The sequence below is a fragment of the Mus pahari genome, chromosome 2, assembly GCF_900095145.1.
Source record: "Mus pahari chromosome 2, PAHARI_EIJ_v1.1, whole genome shotgun sequence".
In the NCBI taxonomy this organism is placed as follows: Eukaryota; Metazoa; Chordata; class Mammalia; order Rodentia; family Muridae; genus Mus; species Mus pahari.
This window is the reverse complement of record NC_034591.1, coordinates 21,660,026-21,681,011: the sequence shown is the minus strand read 5'-3', so window position 1 is coordinate 21,681,011 and position 20,986 is coordinate 21,660,026. Positions and strand designations below refer to the sequence as shown.

At 45.5% G+C, this 20,986-nt stretch overlaps 1 protein-coding gene across 4 annotated transcripts in view; it reads right to left on the bottom strand.

Annotated features, from left to right (window-relative positions):
• The window catches only part of Dpp6 (dipeptidyl peptidase like 6), a 900,820-nt gene that overhangs the window by 413,255 nt on the left and 466,579 nt on the right, over positions 1–20,986 (bottom strand). The window lies entirely within an intron of this gene.

Genomic DNA, 20,986 nt, shown 5'->3' with positions numbered 1-20,986 from the left:
ACTAAAATACCAAAACACTAATTAAATAAATTTAGTTTCCCCTTTAATCAGACTTCAGGTAATTAGCTGTCAGCTAAGATAAATTGCAGTTTATTCCATTTTTATAGCATGCTTTGGTCAAATAAAGATGACGCTTTAATGGCCAGATTTAGTTGCTAATTTTTCATGCATCTGAAAGGATTTGTAAATATTATTGCTGGGATTTTTTTTAATGTTCTGAAAACTAATTTCTGCCTAAAACACCACTGTTTAAACAAGCAGTTACATTTAAGGCTACAGATTTACTGGCTTGATCTTTTCCACTGTATCCAAAACCAAGCTGACTTTTTAAACTCTGAATCAAACGTTTGGGGTTTGTGTGAAATGACGTTCAACCTGTCAGGACAAGGAGGGCAATGTGAAACTCAAAGGGACACATCTTCTGGACTTTGTAAGATGTGAGGAAGATAAATGAGGAAGAGTGACTGGATTTGGCCAGTGGAACACTGACTGGCCAGCAGGGATGTTACAGATACTGGTATAAGTGGGGTTTGCTGAGGTGGTTGGCTCTTCCTTATTCTTGCATCCTTTTGTAGAGATGACTCCAGAGGAGGGGCAAGGCCTAGGAAGCACTTACTTCAGATGAGAGTTCTTTGGGCATTGGACATTGTCATTTACTTCTAACTCTAGAGTCACTACTGAACACACCGTGGTTCTTGTGTGTCCCCAGAGCCATTTGTGTCAGACTTGGGCAATGCATTAAAAGCCTTAAAGTGACTCTCCAGCTTGTGTACTCAGTGTAAAAGAGATGGTATTGTACCTCAGTTTCCTCAGGATACGATGCGTTTCTAGTGATGTGCTCTAGCAGACACTGTGCTCGAAGACACACGTAGTCTTGCCTTTACCCTGCAGATCTGCTGCCCTTCATATGGAGGGAAAAAGAATTTACTGGAAGTTGCTCTGATCAGTAGGGAACTCAGAGGGACTGGTGAATGGAACATGAGTTTAACTCTTAACTGCCAATGTCCAACATACTGTGCCAGGCTTAGCCTGGGGCGGGGGGGGGGGCAACGGGATAGCTAGACTTTATTGGGGATGATAGCAGGTCTCAAGGGAACAGCCTCTCTGATGCTTCCAAAGAACACACTATAAGCTCAGCTGAAGGAATGCAACCTGCAGGACTCCTCAACAAAACCCCAGGAGGAGAGGAGTGGGAAGGGTGTGGTCTCTATGACAGAGTTAGTGCCATTGTAAGAAGTGGCAGAGGAGCTCTAACTGTCCCTATAGTCAACCTCACCAGACACTAAATCCACTGGCACTGTGACCTGGATTTTTATCCTTCAGAAGCATGAGAAATAAAAGCCTGTTGCTTGAGCCACCTGTAGCATCTGGTTTCAGATGCTCTGAATTTCAAGGGACCTACCAGATCAGGAATGGTTGACAATGAGTTATCATGCAAGCACTGAGTTAAAGCCTCTATAGATGCAAGGAATTTCACACTGAACATAGATTTCCCACATCCAGTCCATACACTGACTGTGTTTCTTATCATATTCCACAAATAGTAAAAAGAGACAGAAAGGGATCCTGCAGGCAGCACATGTGGGTAGCACATGCCACCACATGCCCACTGAGCTCCTGAATCCTGGAACCTTGGATGAGTCTCAGGCGTTCAGTGACTCCCGAGTCCTCAGACGATAGCAGCACTCAGTCTATAAGCTATCTCTGATGGGACTGTCAGGCGGCGTCCGCACGTGTCAGTGTGTATGTGCACAAGGAGGCCAGAGTGCAGTGTCCTCTCTCACTTTCCACCTTGTCTTTTAAGACCAGACCTCTCTTTTTTCTTGTTAATCAATTAATTTATTCAAATTAATTAATGAATTTAAATCCAGAACCCTGCCTCCCCTCACACAGCCCCTCTCCTATATCCCCTTCCCTTTCTCTTCTGAGAAGGGAGAGGCCCCCATTGGTGCCAACCCACCCTGGCACATCAAGTCACTGCAGGACTAGGCAAATCATTGTTCACTGAGGCCAGATGAGGCATCAAGACTGGGCCTCTCCTACTGAACATGATGACAGAGTTACAAACACATGTGACCACACCCAGACTTTTAAATGTGGGTGCTAAGAATCCAAACTGAGGTCCTTGGGCCTGTGTAGCAAGCAACTGATGGGCTGAACGATCTCTTCAGCTCCCAAACTCATTTTCTTTTAGCAATTTGTAAATGCACCTCATATTTTTCCTAGCAAAGTGAAACTCAGTTGCAAGACAGTTTAAATCTAAGCTGTCAAAAAAGAAAAAAAATCCCTATTCCAATACCAGCCATTTGATGCATGCCCTGTCCCACCTTAGCTTCTCTAAGAAATGAGTCAAAGTTCACCTATTGTAAGCACACAGGTCATTTCAGGGACCAAAGTCCTGCACCATGAACAGTCAAGACTTTCAAGAAGTGGAGGTTGCTGTGTCGACACTCAGCTCACAGAGACAACATGGTGGGATTCACTTATGTCCCCCTTAAGCCACAAAATTCTCCCTGAGGTTTTGTAGGATAAAAAGTACCAGAACTGTCAGGTCTCCTTGTCAATACCCAGGAGGAAATACTGACTGTTATGCCACCAGAGGACGGGTTTGCCTCCAGAGTCATCGAGGTGGTGAAACTTCCCGTTACCCCGAGGCACTGCAGACTGCTTGGTGTGAGGGGCAGCCAGGGGAGGGGACTCTGCTGCTGCTGCACTGCCTTTATTTTCACAAGGATCAAAGTCTTGAGAAAAGGGAAGTGGGGCCGAATCCATCCTTCTCAGGCTCTCAGGAGCCTGTCCCTATCTCTGACCCATGCTAGATGCTGTTTCTGACCCACACAGTTTGAATGTCGGGTTAGTCAGGCACAGCTTATTCCTTTCTGTCTTCTGGGCTTGTTGGTGTCCAGCCTGCTGGGGACCAGTTGGACTCTCTGCTCAGGAACCTGGAGCTCAGCCTATTTGGAACATCTATCCTTCTGTCATCAGGACTGTCAACCGAGCATCAGCCATATCCCTTTCTAGAGGGAGCAGTGCAGCCCTTCCTCCAAATCATGTCAAGAATCCTTGAAGATTCTTTTCTGAGAAGACTCTGGCCTCAAAGGCTCAGGAGGTGACTTAAATGCATGTGTCTTAGAATATGTAACCAGATGGCCAGTTAGTCTCGTCCAAAGTCCTGTTCCTAGGGGAAGGACCGCCACACGCACCATGGAAATGCTGCTTTTGATGGACCTTACACACAGGGACTTTTCAATCCAACACTCGACCTTACCTAGCTATATTCTAGGATTTAGGCAACTAAGAAATAGCCAGTATTTGGGTAGGGCAGAAACAGTTCTCTTTCTCTTCTTTTGTTAGCATATATTAATTGTATAAGGTAATTATAAGTTTAAGTATCATCAAGTAAAAAAGCTAATCTACTACAATCTACACATCCACCTCCTTTTTTCTCAAACAGCATACAAGGTCAATCATAGCCCATTTTCTTAGCTCATTTTACCGATGCTATTTCCAGGGAGAAATAAAATGTCGCTTTTGCACTGTTCTGATCGGGGGGGGGGTAAGGGGGAGAAGTCAATGCTGGTCCCTCTCTTTATCACCATCTCTGGTGTCTCATCATAGCAGCACCTGTGACAACAAACTCAGACTCTAAGTGGGCCTCTCCTGAGTCCCACATAAGTCCCTCTACCACACAAACCAGTCTCCAGAGAGGGATAAGAGAGGACAGAGGCCTCTGTGGGGCAACACAGACGACCCCAGGAGAAAGGGAAGATGTCATGACAGCTCAAAGAGGGCAGTGACAGCGTTACCCCATTGTCTGTAAACTCCAGTTGCTATCTGTTATAAATAGTTGAGTGTGTTAGTGCTTTTACAATGTCCAAGGGAGAGAGAGTAACTTAGGAAAATTTGGCTTGCGCTCATTTGTGGATCATGACAGTGAAAGGATGACCTTAGAAACTAGCATGTCTAATCATAGCCTTGGATCAGTTGGTGGATGTGATTTCTATGTGTACACAGCTAAATGCAACTTATGTGTCTTAAATGTTGAAAGAAGTCTAAACATTGCAAGGAAGGAGGCCTGAGGAAAAGCACTGTTTAAACTGTATCCACACCATGGCAGCCACCAGGATCAACCCTCTGTGGCAGGTAGGGTTTTATGCCACATGTATACCTTGGAGGCATCAAGGCAGTGATTTAAGCTGCCCTAGTCTCACCATTCTATGTGGTAAAGTAGGAAAACCATAGATGCAAAGGTAATGCCATATTAATTGAAATAATTTATATAGGAGAGAGACTTCTTGTCAGAATCAAGACTGATGACATGACTGGCACTTGTCAGCTCTTGAATACCGTGATATTTAGTAACTACTAAATTGTTGGAAATATTTCTGAAATACTAAGCAAAAATATTATAGGAATTGCAATTTGGGCCTGCAGTTGTTGACAGCATGCTAGTACAAACTGCACTGGAACAAGAGGTATGAGTTATTTATCGTAGTCTGTGAACCAGGAGACTCAAATGAAGGTCACTAGAATTGAGGTCACTGGGCAAGAAAGCTACAGAAGGGAGAAGAAGAAAAGGATAAAACAGACTTCCACCGGCATCTGTGGAGTGGACTAAGACAGGTGGGTTTAAGGATCTTTTGTTATTTTAACCCTAAAGTGGTGGCCAACTGTTATGTGTTCACAGTGTAGTAACGTCGGCGGACAGGAAAGAACATGAGGAATATGGTGCTTGAGACTTTTGAGACATATGAATTAAAATCTACAACATGGGGCTGGAGAGATGGCTCAATGGTTAAGAGCACTGGCTACTCTTCCAGGGGACCTGGGTTTAATTCCCAGAACCTACATGGCACAATAATCTATAATTCCAGTTCCAGGGGATATGATGCACTCTTCTGGCCTTTGCTAGCACTGGGTAGGCATATGCTGCAGACGTATACTTGTATACATAAAACAAAATACTTGTATACATAAAACAAAATAATTGTTAAAACATCAAACAAAAAGCATTAAAAGTTTACAGTACAACTGTCATACCTGCCAGGGTTGCTATTGGCTCTGTGCACACCAATCCTGCTCGACTAAGGTGGATCCAAAGAGGAGCTGATGTGCTTGGCTTGGCCCACAGTCTGAATCACAAGCCAGTCAAGTTGCTGACTCAGTCAGAGCAGGGCAAGGAGAATAGACTAAACATGAAGAGCGTATACCTTTCCACTCTTACATTGAAGGTGGCTCCTCTTTTATCTTACCAGTGTTAAGGTTCCTGAGTAATGCTGGAGGGTGGGGTGGGGGAATAGGAGTGAACTATGAATGGATGGAACCAATATTAGATGGGGACTATCTGTATGAAGTAGGATGCATCCTGTCACCCAGTCTTTATGAGATTCTATAGATCAAGTCCAACAACTGACAGCAAGCAGCCTTCAGAGCCTGCAGGGGAGGAGTCCCATTCTAGGGTCTCTTGGAAAAGGCCATTTAGTAAGCACCAAGCCCAAAGTAGGCTTCACAGGCCTTCCGGTGGGAATGGGCAGGTAGCCACAGCCACCCCTACCCCACATTCCTACCAGTCAACTACTCAATTGAAAATAGACCACCCTGGGCCCCTTCCCCCACCCCTGGGCCTCTGGCCTCACTCATTTCCTTGTGAATTCTGAATCGGTGGCATTTGCCATGCAGAACAGGCGCAGCTTAATATAGCTCAAAGAAGAAAGGCAGCTGAATATTTTATTAAGTCACATTTTCCCCCACAGTCTGTGCATGTTTATAATGTGACAGTGGCCGCCAAGGACCAACCTCACACAGCCCAACAGCCAAGTACTTTATTTCAAAGGAAACAAATCATCTAGCCTCTGCGCAGCCTGGTGCAGGCACAGAAGTGTGGGGCTTCAACGGCCATTCCCGGGGTTCATAGGCTGAGAGAGAAGGGCTGGCTCTGGGGGAAGGGAAAAGTCTGCTCCCTGAAAAGCAAATGGGGACCAGGATGAGTGAGGGCTGTGCCTGCTCCCTGCAGCAAAGGAGTCGCTCCTATTGACTTGCAGGTCACGTTCAGAGGGGACAGAAAGGCAAGGGAGAGGTGCCAAATACAGAACAAGTGTTAAAGAGGATGCTGTATGAAAGGCTTCTCTCCCTAGCCTCAATGGTGGGTCTGTCCCAGAAAGAGCTCAGATACTGTGAAGCAATTGACAGCATAGGAGTTTTGCTGTCATAGTTGCTGATACTGATGGGACAAAGAAGAGAGGGTTGCAAGTACACTCAAGATGACCTGAAGGGCAGGTACGGGGACCAGCACTGCCCCAAGAGAGAAACCCAGCCCCACACTCAGTGGGAGGCTTTTCTGCTGTCGATCATTCATATCCTGGAGGTACCTCACACCCTTCCACTTTTCTATATTTTGGTATTTCAGATTTATTTACTTTATGTTTTGCAAGTGTTTGTTTGTACATGTGTGATTGCATGCATCTGTACACATGTAGACATACACATGGAGACTAGCAATCACCTGTGGATATCATTCCCCAGGAGCATCACTTCTTATGCTATTATACTTTAGCTATTATACTTATATACTTATGCTAATATACTCTTACACTTTTTGACATAGGTTCTTACTGGTCTTGAGGTTTGTCTTAGCCAGGGCTTCTATTCCTGCACAAACATCATGACCAAGAAGCAAGTTGGGGAGGAAAGGATTTATTCAGCTTACACTTCCATGCTGCTGTTCATCACTAAAGGAAGTCAGGGCTGGAACTCAAGCAGTTCAGGGAGCAGGAGCTGATGCAGAGGCCATGGAGGGATGTTTCTTACGGGCATGCTTGCTCTGGTTTGCTCATCTCTCTCTCTCTCTCTCTCTCTCTCTCTCTCTCTCTCTCTCTCTCTCTCTCCTTTTATCATTAGATATTTTCTTTATTTACATTTCAAATGTTATCCCCTTTCCTGGTTTCCCCTCTGAAAACCCCCATCCCCTCCCCTGCACCTCCCCCCACTCACCAACCCACCCACTTCCTGGCCCTGGCGTTCCTCTATACTGGAGCATTGAGTCTTCACAGGACCAAGTGCTTCTCCTCCCATTGATGTACCTCTAGGCCATCCTCTGCTACAAATGCAGCTAGAGCCACAAGACCCACCACGTGTACTCTTTGGTCGGTGGTTTAGTCCCTGGGAGCTCCGGGGGTACTGGTTAGTTCACATTGATGTTTCTCCTATGGGGCTGCAAACCCCTTCAGCTCCTTTGGTCCTTCCTCTAGCTCCTTCATTGGGGACAGTCCAATGGATGGCTCAGTCCAATGGATAGCTGTGAGCATCCGAGCATCCACTTCTGTATTTGTCAGGCACTGGTAGAGACTCTCAGGAGACAGCTCTATCAGGCTCCCATCATCAGCTTGCCTTCTAATAGAACCTAGGACTATCAGCCCAGGGATGGTACCACTCACAATGGGTCCTCCCCGCTTGATCACTAATTGAGAAAATGCCTTACAGCTGGATCTCATGGAGGCATTTCCTCAACTGAAGCTCCTTTCTCTGTGATAACTCCAGCTGTGTCAAGTTGACACCAAACCAGCCAGTACAAAGTCCATCAGTTTAGCTAGGCTGTCTGGCCAGTGAGGCTCAGGAATTACCTGTCTTTGCCACCCTAACTCCCTTGCCCAGATTACAAGCACACACTTCCATGGCTGGTTTTCATATGGTTGCTGGGACTGAACTAGGGTCTTCATGCTGGTGTGACAAGCTTTTTATTGACAAAGTTATAGTTTTGAGAGAATGTGTATTATTGATATGAGCACAGACATATCAAGAACCCAAATGCTTCAGACCATGGAAGTAGGAAAGGTTCCCTGGGTCAGGTTCACAGGAGGAGCAGGCTTCCCCTAGTTGAGTATGCCTGTTTATGGACAGATCAGTGTCAGTTTCCTGGTCCCAGATGAACACAACCAGAGAGTGCTTGCTAACCCTCCTCCTCCTCCTTCCTGCGTATATAATAAACTCTCTGAGTTCCCAGGCTGCTAGTGTGTCTTCATCAAAGGCCACAGCCCCCACACTCTAAGCTTTTCTGTACATGTGTCTGTCTTTCTTCATTTCCTGTCACCCCAGTCATGTGGATCCCAAAGCTGGGCAGGCCACAACACAGCTGAGTTGTTTCCTCAGCCTATTTCTAATTTCAAATCTTTCATATCACAAGGTAGTTTGGGTTTCTCTGTTTCCTTCTCCCTCACTGTGTTACAAGGTCTCATCTTCCTGAGGTTTAGAGTCCTATCTTTATGTCCTCAGGCCATAGCACCCCACCTCCTTACGTGGAAAAGACTTGTTGGTATCAAATGATGCTGAGGGTCAGGGATCTGGGGCAAAAGGATCTACTTCTGCCTGGGCAGAGCATGGATATTTGGAAGGACAATTCTACACAAACAAGACTCTGCTCAAGGAGCCCTTTGAAACTCACAAACTCCCACTCTGCCAGTCGTGTGTGTGCCATCTTGGCAAGGAAGGAAAGCACCCAAATCCAGATGAACGTCAGTGAAAGCCCAGGCGGGATTTGTCACCCAGATGCAAGGCAGTTGTGCTCAGGAGGAAGTTCAGTTTAGGGCAGAGCCACCCAGCAGCTCCGTCTGTAATGCACATTGTTTTGGTAAGTTGTCATGTGTTGTCTGAGACCCTGAGAGGCTGGCTCTGTAAGTGATTGCTCCACACATTTCTGATCCAATCATATTTATGTCATATGCCCTCCAAAACCTACTGTCCTGGGTCAGAACAGGCTAGGCCCCTAGATCTGTGTAACGAAGACGTGGGAAATAACCCCAAAGTTAAAATGCCAAGTCCTTGGGAATAGCTGGAAATGGACCATTGCCAACAGATGTTCTTATTGTTTATCCCACAATATAAAATGCCCACAATGGAAACAGAGAGCTGGAAGTTCAGCCATAGGACACTCAGCCATGGAGAGAAAGCTCAGCAGTGGAGAGGAAGCTCAGCAGTGGAGAGGAAGCTCAGCTGTGGAGAGAACATTCGCTGGGAACCCCTGCTGATTGCTTCTACTTTCCCTGCCACCTCTGCTGGATGCTGTAAGTGCCCAATTTGACAACTTCATGAGTCTGTTTCTACTTGTTCTTTTATTGGAAGTCTCACTTAAGGAGACACTTTCCTCTGCCTGGGACTCTCTCAGGAACTCCAGTTGGCTGTCTTAAAGGGGGGGCTTCAAGCAGGCTGGTGAGATGGCTCAGTGGGTAAGAACACTGACTGCTCTTCCAAAGGTCCTGAGTTCAAATCCAAGTAACTACATGGTGACTCACAACCATCTGTAATGACATCTGACACCTTCTTCTGGTGTGTCTGAAGTCAGCTACAGTGTACTTATTTATAATAATAAACCATTGGACTGGAGCAAGCAGGGACTGAGCGAGCAGAGCCAACCAGGAGTGACTGGGTTGACCGGAGTGAGCAGAGGTCCTAAAAATTCAATTCCCAACAACCACATGAAGGCTCACCATCATCTATACAGCTACAGTGTACACACATACATAAAATAAATAGATAAAATAAATTTTAAAAAAGATATTTAAAGGAAAGGGTGGGGGATGCTACAAGCCCATCCGATTTCTGTTGCATGCTTGCAAACCTGGCTTAATGATGTTATCTCTTGCTTGCTCTCCCAGTTGGGTTACTTTAGACAATATTTTGCTATCTACCTGCTTACTTATCATATTAGTTTTGCTTTCCACATACTTAAAAAACCCACTCTTCTAAAACTAAAACATGAATCACACAGTACACACTTTTTAACATGGATTGACTACAGCGCTCCAAGTGGGCCAGTCTTGGAGCGACGAGGTTCCCTGACCAGCGGAGTCTTCTGAGTACCATGGTTAGCAGAGCAAGTGTACTACTGACAACCCATCCGCTTCCCTCGGGCATCTGTCCTCACTGCAGTGGAACGTGCTGAAGGAGGTCACCCATCTCATCCTTTACCCCTTGGAAAAGCTCCAGGACTCTCCTGAGCACAGGGTAATGAGCCTGCCTGAGGGTCCTTGGCAACCTGTGACAGTCAATAGGTGAATAAATGGAGAGGATCCCCAGACCTGCCCAACTCTGGGCTGCTAGGATGGCACCGACATCAGCTTTTGTCCATTCCACAGTCGGCTCTGAGTGCGGTGAGGAGGCATCCCGTGCCTGGACCCCACTCAACTAACCCTGGTTACTACACTTGAGGACAGGCTTCCTGGAACCTCAGATTGGGCATATGTCACTCTCTCTAAGAGACTGTCACTCTAAGGGACTGGCACAGATTCTTCACACCACAGTACTGAAGATCAACACCTTGCAGATCAAATCTCTCTCTCTCTCTCTCTCTCTCTCTCTCTCTCTCTCTCTCTCTCTCTCTCAGTATTTTTGCCTTTTGAGTTTTTTTGAGTTGACTTCACTCTGCAGCCCAGGATGGCCTCAGTCTATGATCCCTCTGCCTCTGCCTTCTGAGTGCTGGGAATATGGGTGCATACTGCCACACCCAGGGGTTGTCTTTATTTTTATTGGCCTATCTTTATTTAATGTTACTGATTTCATGAACATATTTTCCACAAGCATACAATGTGCTTTGACCATGTCCCTGTCCCTCCTCCTCTTCCATGTCCCTGTCCCTCCTCCTCTTCCATGTCCCTGTCCCTCCTCCTCTTCCATACACACACAGTCCCTTTGCTTCCCTAGACAGTTTTGTTTCTACTTCCCTGTCATAGATAAATGTGTGATTTTATAAAATCTAGGATCTACAAATTAGAGGACACACATCCTTTTTAGTCTGACTTAATTTGCTTAGTATAATAATTTATAGCTGTATCCATTTGTCTACAAACAATATAATTTTGTTCATTTAAACATTTTTGTTTCTATTATATGTGTATATTGTGCTTGCTCATCTGTTTCTGAGCTATGCATGGTGTCGTAAGGCCACATAAGAGCATCAGAGCTCTTGGTTCTGGAATTCCTATAGACAATGTGAGCAGCCTAATGTGAGTGTGAATTCCTATAGACAATGTGAGCAGTCTAATGTGAGTGTTGGGGGTTATGTCCAGTCCCCCTGTGCAGCAAGTCCCCTTAACTGTTGAACCATGTCTCCAGTACAATTTAGTTCTCCTTTATGGCTGAATAAGATCCCATTGTGAGTATGTGAGTGTGTATGTGCACATTGTGGAATTGAATGATGGGTAAATGATGGATGGATAGACAGAGAGATGATAGACAAGTACTGTTGGGCATTGGGCTATACACAGACAGTCTGGTCTCCAGTCAAGCTGAGATGTTGAATCCTGGGACCCAGTGATGATAATTCACCGACATGGGACTGAAGAAGTTCTCTCTTGTCTCCTGGACCCTGGCTTCTGTCGAAGTTACCACCCCACAGCCCCCACAGGAGAAGTTAGTAGTCGCATAGATAATGTTCCAAGCTTCTGACCTTCAGGCTAAACTCCTCCCCAGTTACCTAACAACAGAAAAGATAACAGCACACCATAAGAGGGGCTGCTTGGCCCCACCTCACTCTCTTGCTCTTACTCCCCTCTTTCCTCGGTCTCTCTTACTCTCTCTCCCTCTTATTTTCTCTTTCTTTCTAGCCTTTCTTCTCTCTCTCTCCCTTTTCTCCCTTTTCTCCCTTTTCTCCTTTCTCTTGGCCAAGTTGTCTCTTCCCCTGCCTTTCTACAATAAAGCTCTATAACCATAGACTGTCTCTGTCCATCAAGGCCCACTGTGCTTACTCTTCCTGTGTGGGAACCTCTCTCTCTCAGTCCTCTCTCCCATAACCCCGGGGCTACAGGGTGTCACCCCGGGATCCCCGGTCGGTCAAGAGGGGTCAGTGGCTTAGATGCCCACCTGAGGACGGGTGGAAAGCATCTGGCAGCCCTTCCGTGTCCACCTGCCCAGAACACAGGAAGAACTCTGGCCGGACGCGGGCTATCCTCCTTCCCCCGTCCTTCCCCTACACCCCCTTTACTTCCCACAAAGTATCTTACATTTTCCTTGATCATACCCTGGTTGATGGATGCCTAGGTTGGTTCTATAACTTACCTGTTACAAATTGAGCTGTAATAACACAATTTGCATGTGTCTTTGTGATATGTTGACCTAGAGTCCTTTAGGAAAGTACCTAGCACTAGTTTGGTTTATTTGGTTTTATTTTAACTTGATATTTTCACAAATAATAGAAGTAACTTAGGAGAGGTTAATAGAAGTCATGGGCAGATATATGCATGTCCTACCCTGGCTTGGTGGCTCATCTGTATGTATGGTTCTGTCTGTAGGGCAGTGAGGCTAGCATCTTAGCAGTGTAGCTGGATATCACTTGAAGCCTGGCTCCCTTGCTTTGTTCCCTATAACAATTAGCTTATATTTAGCAGAGCAATGAGGAGAGCTCAGAGTCCAGAGCTCAGGAGTGGTCTTTCCATTTCTGGGAGACCTGGGGGAAGGGGGAAGTTGAGGTTGCTTGGTATCTATCTACCTCTTTCTGGTCAGCAGTATTACATTCCCAGTAGCAAACAAGTCTCTTCTGGCCTGCAGACTCCACACCCAGTGGCACAGGCACCTTCTCCTCTATCCAATGACAGATGGGCAGAACATGTCCCACACCGCACAGGTGGCGGTCCTACTCTGCATGCAACCTCCCACCGTCAAGCACATATCCCCCCAGTTCCCTTCTATCCTCATCATTTATCTCCTTAGCTCTGCACCATCCTCTCTTCTCCAACTCATCTCTTGTGGCACAAGATGGGGATCCTCATAACTCAGAATAGCCATACATTTGGTTGGCATAATGTCTTAGAGCTGTTGTAGAGTCTACCTAGATATAACCCCATGGTGTGAGTGCAGGTTACATCCGGCAGCGATTGAGATGGTGTGAGTGCAGGTTACATCCGGCAGCGATTGAGGGGCCTGGAGATTGGGCTCACTAAGAGTCCAGACTGTGAACATCCTAGCTGTGAGCATCTGTCCCCCACAGCAGCATCCACAGTACTCCCCTTCCTCAAGTGCTGCAGTACTCGCTGCCTTGACCTCTTGACCTACACTTGTCAATGAAGCAAGGAAGGTAAAGAGCCCTACAGAGCAATCTTAGACCAGGCACTCTCATATCTGATTCAACACCACGAACCAACTTCAGGGTGTGGCTACAAGATCCTTTAAGTAGAGTGTATACAATACTAAGGATCCTTATTTAGCTTTCTTTTCTGGGAGCATGCAGACATGGGCTCTCAATCTAAGCAACTGGAGACAAGAAGAGACATTACACTTTGTCCTGTCCCACAGAAACCCTGACCAATGACCAACATCACCCCCAAACAATCTGAGATAGCTAACCTTGGTTGTCAACTAGACTACAAACTGAAACTTAAGTAGCTAGGCACACCTGTGGAAGTCTCTCTCTGTCTCTGTCTCTGTCTGTCTGTCTCTGTCTCTCTGCTCCTGCCTCTGCCTCTGTCTCTCCCTCTTCTTTCTTTTTGTGAGACAGGGTTTCTTAATGTAGTTTTGGCTGTCCTGAAGCTCACCAAGATGGCTGGTCTTGAAAGCAGAGATCCTCTTGCTTCTGCCTCCCCAGTGTTGGGACTAAAGTTGTATATCTCCACACCTGACTGAGATTTTCATGATTGGACCATTTAAAATTGGAAGATCTAAATTTAAATCTAAATTTGCGCTACTTCTTTTGAATGGGAACATTTCCAAAAACATCAGTGGGGAATCCAAGTTAGATGCAAAGTGTGAGGCACCTTTAGGAAAGCTTCATTCCTAGAGCATCTGAGAGCTTTCAAAAGGACTGTCATAGCTGTGTGACTGATGTATGGTCAGTGCACCGCCCTAGGTCTTCCATGTCCACTTATAATTTATTTCCTGCTGGGTCAATTTTGTGTCTTTATCTACCATAGTAATTATTTATTAAGGCATGACATGTTTCCCATGGCATGGCTTGGATCTTGAGTGTCAGGGTTTATGGTCTACATCCACACATTGTTCATAAGTTAATAGTGTGTGCTGTGCCCAACAAGTCATTGCAACCATCATTTATACAAACAATAACTGGAAAGATACTGATGTTTGGTGAAAAGATTCAGGCGTGATGATGGCGGGTTTGCTTGTGTGTTTTTTATTAAGGAAACATTCACATTTGCTGGGGAGAACCTAGGCCTAATTGGAATGTCTATCACATTCTTCCCTGTAAAGCTCGGGTATCACTGCAGAAGAGGTTAGAAAGATGCCAAGCGCCAGTGGCAGCATGACTGTGGGGCAGCGTTTTTCAGTCCTGGCAGGGACACTGCACATGTGACCTCACAGAAGTTGTGGGTGCACGAATAAGTCCTGCACAAGATTGGTCCAGCCAGAATCCCAGCAGGAATGGGCAAGGGCTCATGAATTTCCAACCCCTAACTGAGGAGCAAATGATGGCTGCCAGGGGAGGGAGGGAGTTTTCATTGGGGATATGGGCCCTGATAGGCTACCCTGATGGTTGAGACCATGGTCCTCCATCAATGAATATCATAGTAGCACTAAGTGGACTCCGTTGGTTTTAAAAATGGAGAGGAATGAAGTTGGGAGGGGATGTAGGGAGTGGTAGGAGGAATTAGAGGGTAAGGGGCAAGGATGGGTTTGATTAAATATATGATGTTCATGTATAAAATTAAACAAAATAAAAAGAAAGACTCTTCTTTAGTAAGTTGATTCAAGAACACGAGTCAGGGAAAGCTTGATTTTAGGACCTGCATCCATAAGAGCAGTGGTTCTCAACCTGTGGGCCATGACCTCTTTGGGGGGTCAAAAGAACCTTTCATAGGGGTTGACTAAACCATCAGAAAACACATATATTTACAGTACAATCCATAACAGTTGCAAAATTACAGTTAAGAAGTCACACTAAAAATGATTTTACAGTTGGCTGGTCACAACATGAAGAATTGCATTAAAGGGTCACATCATTAGGAACGTTGAGAACCATTGCCGTAGCAGAGCCATGATGGACATGTGACAGTTATCACAGGTGGCTCTTGTGAGCTGTTCTCATGTGGTTCTGTTCACCGTTCAGGGCACCAGATCATTCTGATTGCTACCTTCTCCTTCACAAGGGTCTCACCTGCCGTCATACATCATAGATCTGTCCTCTGGAGGGTTCTCCATGTGAGGACTGAAAGAACGAGCTTATCATTTCAAGTGTGGGAGCAAGCCTGGCAGGCAGGCGAGAGCTGCAGTAACACACGCACGGTCGCTGTGCTCTGGCGCAGAAACAAGCTCAGCAGTTAGGTGCACCACGTTGCACTGTATTTGTGCCTCTGTAGCCCACTTCTGATGGCAGCAGCTGCCGCACCTGGTACTTACTGAGCAGCTACTGTTACTGGTGTTTGGAGTCTTTCTGGGCCAGATGCGTCCAGGCTCTTGGCATCTCATTCAAGAATGAAATAAAGGCTCACACAGATTGCAAAGTCGCAGAGAAACTATTCAAAGTGACACAGTAGTGAAGATCAGAAAGGAAGGCACCATCAAAGTTGACATCGAGATTGATTGGTCACATGAGGGAACACCTTGTAGGGCTCCAATTACTGTTTGAAATGTCCATTTATAGGGCTCAAGAGCAAGGAGTTTGGGTACTTCTCTGTTTTGATTTAAGGATTTGGACTAGGTAGGCCTTAGCTCAGCAAGCATGTCCCTTATTATAATGAATCTGATTTTAAATCTGTATATCTAATTATGCAGAGGTACAAGATGATGGACAGAGATTCTTCCTGAAAGTTCACTTTGTTGACATATTTTTCCCTTATTGCTCATGCACCTAAAAACAGTTCGGGCCAGATAAGCCCATTTTTCTAGGTTTCAGGATGTGTTCTGGGATGCATTGAACATGGCATTATCAAGGGATTGATTACTAAGGGGGTAATCTATTTCTCTTCTTTGTGTGAGTTCTCTCTCTCTCTCTCTCTCTCTCTNTNTCNCNCACACACACACACACACACACACACACACACACACACACACACAGATCCTAACTGGCTATTAGGGGCACTGTTGCAGGAGGGTGAGGCTATATACATACTCAGTGTGGGTGAGGGACTTAGGTTCCAAGCGCATTATTAGATGAGAGGTAAGTAAGTGCACAGCCCAAGGCAAGCAGAGACCCAGGTTATTACCTACTCCCTATTCTCACCTGCTTTAATATCATACTACAAAAGCATGGGATAGAAGCCATGGGACCAGTGGCAGCAGCAGAAAGGTGCAAGTGGGTAGACACCTGGGGCCAGACTGAGGATACAGAGCTCACATTCACTGCCTGTGGGTAGGGGGATGACTCCCGAGCCTATCGTAGAGATGCCATATTGTCCCTAGCTGCCCTGCTTTCTGAAGCATGCTTGTATGCAACTGTTCTACATATATGGATAAAAAAACGCAACCTGCCAGCCAAGTGTCTTAGACTCACTTTTAAAAGGAGGTCGTCGATGGAGCTTAGAAATAATGTTGAACAGCTCCATCCCTTCGAGTGGCAGCAGGTGAGTGTTCTTTCTTTGAGAGAGGCTGTGTAACATATCAAGGACTTGTCCCCAAGGTTGCTGAACCTAGAACGAAGATGGGAGCAATATCTAATGCCACTTCTATCTGTCCTTTGTCTGCTTTCCTTAGCTTTGAGTTTTCCCCCGAGTTGAGACTGGTCACTCATTGTTCAGTGGAATCACCACAGGGCATCGTGTTCTCTGGCAAATGGCATATGGATAAATGAGTCTCTGCAGAGGATCAAAACCGTCTGCGAATGCGCAGCCCAAGTTTAGAACTAGCCAGTCCCAGCTGGCTGAGTATGGGTCGGGACAGCAGCTGGGGTCATGCGACCATGCTCTGCCTTTGGCTGTGGGAGTGATGTTCGATATTCTTGTCTTCTCTTTGCTGAGCTTCGGACTGTAACCTGGGATTGTGAGCCAGATACATCCTGTTCCTCTATTCGTTTGTTTTAATCACAGTGATAAAAAGGAAACTAGACAGACACTAAGTTGTCCCATCTTTATATCTCAAAATGCTGAAAAACAATGGGGGCCAAAAAGTGAAGAGTGTAAAGGCCCAGAAATCAATGTAGTCTCATTGTTGCCAGAAGTTTATCTTCTCAGACATTTCTCTACATGGCCATGTGTCTTTGCCATGTGAGTTACATGGCCCTCAGCTGAGGCTTCCTTCCCCATCACCACTTAAAATGTTCACCAGCTGACCCAGTATGTGTGGGAAGCCTGAACCTCCTTCTCCTGACATTCTGGAAGATGTGCTGGCCACAGTTTATCAGACTTCCTCTCCTCTGAGGTCCACTCTGGTTAAAAGTTCCATGTCACCAAGCTCCAACGACCATGGTATCCTCACACCAAGAGCTGGCATCCTGACCCATCTCGGGCTGCCTCCCCAGTACTCACACAGAAACCGGGGCAAGGCAACAGGTTTATGCTGAAGACACAAACTGAAGAAGAGCTACCAGCCCGCCCCTTATCATCCTACTTGGGCATTCTAATCACCAGTGACTCTCCTGGGAATCTCTTTGCATATCCCCTGAGTATGCCTCCATCTCTGGCTCACTCAATTCTTCCTCAGCTTCCCTGCTTCAGCAATTTCTCCAGGCCCCATCACAGATCCATGAAAACACTCATGAAGCTCATTACACTGTGGAGAAACATCAACTTCCAAACCCCTACCCAAACCTAGGCCAAGGTCTGCACTCAGGCCTCAAGTCAAGTTTGAGTCGCAGGGTGAGGCTGCCACCTGCTCTCTGGCAACAAAGGAACTGTGAGCACCTCCCAGCTCCTCCCTTCACTGCTCTGAAGACCTAATACTAGCAGGTGTTGCAACAGTCAGTTTAGGCTTCACTGTTGCATCATCTTGCTATGCACATTCTGGTGAGACTGCATTTTAAAGTTCATAGCTACTTAGTTAATAAAGGATGATTTCCATAGATCCTTAACTGTTTCCCTACGGGCATAGATTCCATGGTTCTGCAGATAAGAGACTGCCTATTTTACCCATCACAATTCATAAATATGTAGAATTTTATATGTAAAAGATGCCATAATGAACTCTTGTTTGTTATGTTCTGAGAGCACCATGACTGTGTACTAAATTTTAATAATGGGAAGTAGAATGCCATCAGATGAAAATTTAATACAACCCTGGCATTAAAATCCACAAATATCCCATTCAACACAGTGAAGATCTGAGGAGAAATTATATTAGGTCTCTTTTGAAGATACAGAATTTCATGACAACATATGCTAGAGACATTACAGGAGGGTACATGGTGACAAAGACCCAGAAAGAACTTCCCACTAGCATATGTTACTCAGGGCTTCAACAAGATTAGCTAGAAAATGACTTTTAGTCAATAATCCAAGTCTGGAGTGGAATTATAGCCAAACACAAAGGTCAAAAAGGACAGCCTTTATCAAAGGCCAAGCAAGATGTGTTAATGCTGCGGTGACTTACACATTGGATGCTATATAATACCACAGCCCTCGGAGTCACAGAAAGACTTGTTCTCACAGTTCTTTGAATTACTGGTAAGTGATCTTCAAAGCTTTTTACTCCATTTCCGGTACAGAATTAGCCCAGTTCTGACTCAAAAGCACTTGATGTCCCTGAAGAGTCAGTGCTGTCTACAATTCCAGTGGGCAAGGACAGCTGAACAGATGCCCATAATCTCCCAAGTCTTCCTCTGACAGGTCACCAAATCCGAGCTTGACTGTAGGCAGAAGGACCCTGAACTCGTAAGGGCATGCAAGTGGTGTGGGTGACCTAGATTTCTAAACACTAAGTCAGACATCGAGGTGCTTAGGCATCGGGGTCCGCTGTTGCTATGAACATCAATGTCATTTGCACCTTGGCATCAAACTTCCTTCATCCCTTACAGACTTTTCGTTTTAAGAAGTATGATATGTGTGGTGGCTTGTTCCTCACAGGACTGTGTTGAAGGCTTTGGCCCTAGCATGAGGCATTACTGTGAGGTAGTGGCACCTTTAAGAGGCAGGGCCTGGGTCTGGTGAGGTGGTTTGGAGGATAAAGGCACTTACTGCTAAACCCAAGGATCTGAGTTCAATCCCTGGAGAAGAGCAACTGCGAGTTGTCCTTTGCTCTCTACACTTAGGCCATGTCAGCCTTGTATTCCTGTCTACTTCCAATAAATAAACCGGCCAACAGATAAAAAGAGAGGCAGAGCCTAGTGGGAAGCAGTTAGGTCTTTGAGGCTATGTCCCTGAAGGAGATTGTGGAGATGTAGCTTTTCCCCCTTTCTCACCTCTGCTTCTGCCTGGCATTTCTACCATATTGAGATTCCCAAAGCAGACTGAAGCTTCCAAAACAATGACCCAAAATTAACCTGCCTTCTTTAAAAGTTGATGGCCTAGGGGTAGCTTGTTACAGCAACAGTTAGTCCAATAGCATAGGGGCAATATTCTAGAGGAGCTGTCAGAAAACTCATGGCTTTGAATGCTACAAGCAAAAAAGAACCTTGGCAAAGGTCTTCTATTCTTTCCCTTGTATTTAGACAAATTACAAAGTACAAAGAGCACAAAACCCACTTCTCTGTGTAGCTACGGCTCTTTGTGAGGATGAAGTGATAATAAGCCCGTGATCAGAATAATTTAAATTAGCATGGCTACAACAGATGCTTCTTTGCAATTACACTACCGAGTTAGGAAAATGACTCTAGGATGTGTTGTGGAAAACCAACTCAAAGCTAATTTCTAAGCACACGAGTCAGCATTAAGGAAATGATCTGGGGTAACTTCCTCCTCTACTCCAGCACAGTCCACATGTGTGAGAATAACAGAAGCCTGCTGGGAATCCCTGCAGTGCACAACGCAATAACAGTGACCGCTCCTCATCATTAAATTTGTATAAATTCAGATATTGAATAAATTCTAAAATATCAGACTGAACCTGTCTTCTGATACCAGATTTTTTAGCTTAAAAAGTTTTATTTTTTCTAATTCCCATTTTTACACTGAGCTAGAACAATCTTCAACCCCCTGGGTACATATTACAAAAAAAAGAAAAATGATATATTTTACCAATGTTCTCTACAGCAATCAATATATATGCCAAGAGATTTACCAACCTCTTTGCCTATTTTTTTAGCACCCAGTATTTTCAGAGTTGTCAGAGAGAGAAATCAATGCCTTAAACCATCTAAATACAGCCTGGGAGTTGGGCTTTGAGGCTGTGTGAAGCATTAATCTATAGTACTTGTTGTTCATGATTTCAGTACAGAATTCTTGAAGAGCAACTGTCAGCATGTGGCTGTATTGACAACACCAGACTCGAGGCTATAAATGGGGGTGCTTTCAAGGAATTGATGGAAAAGGATCCATTCTTCCTTTCACATCGATAGCAGCCTGGAAATCAAACATCATCTTCCAATAACAATCGATTAAACAAAAGTCTGAGAAATGCATGGGATTCCTCAGCATCAACTGTGCCATCTCTCTCTAGCCCAAGTGGTATAAGATTAAGTAGCTCTTCCTGATAGGAACTGGGAAATAAGGAAAACACATGACTGAAGTGGAATAATTCAAACAGCTGCCAGGGGCTGCAGCTGCCATGACTTTGGAGGCCAGAGCTCTCATCTGAGAAAGGTCTGGAAGCAAAGGTCCTTTCTACCAGGAGCTTTCCAGTCAGACACTCCTCCTTCAGTGAGGAAGAGCAACATCCTGGTCTCGCACCACCCACAGTCAGGCCTGTGCTTCCCTTGTGCCCAAGACCTAGATGTGTATCTCATTTTCCAGGCAAGAATTTCATCTCTGTTTGAGTCAGTGTAGGATGCTGGAAGGGCATCATGCTCAGAAGGCCAGCAAACTCTCAAAAACTGTGTTTAAGACAAACACCTCATGGTAATTGGCTGTGGAAGGCTTCCTTTCCTTTCCTTCCCTTCCCTTTCTCTTTCCCTTTCCCTTTCCCTTTCCCTTTCCCTTTCCCTTTCCCTTTCCCTTTCCCTTTCCCTCTCCCTCTCCCTCTCCCT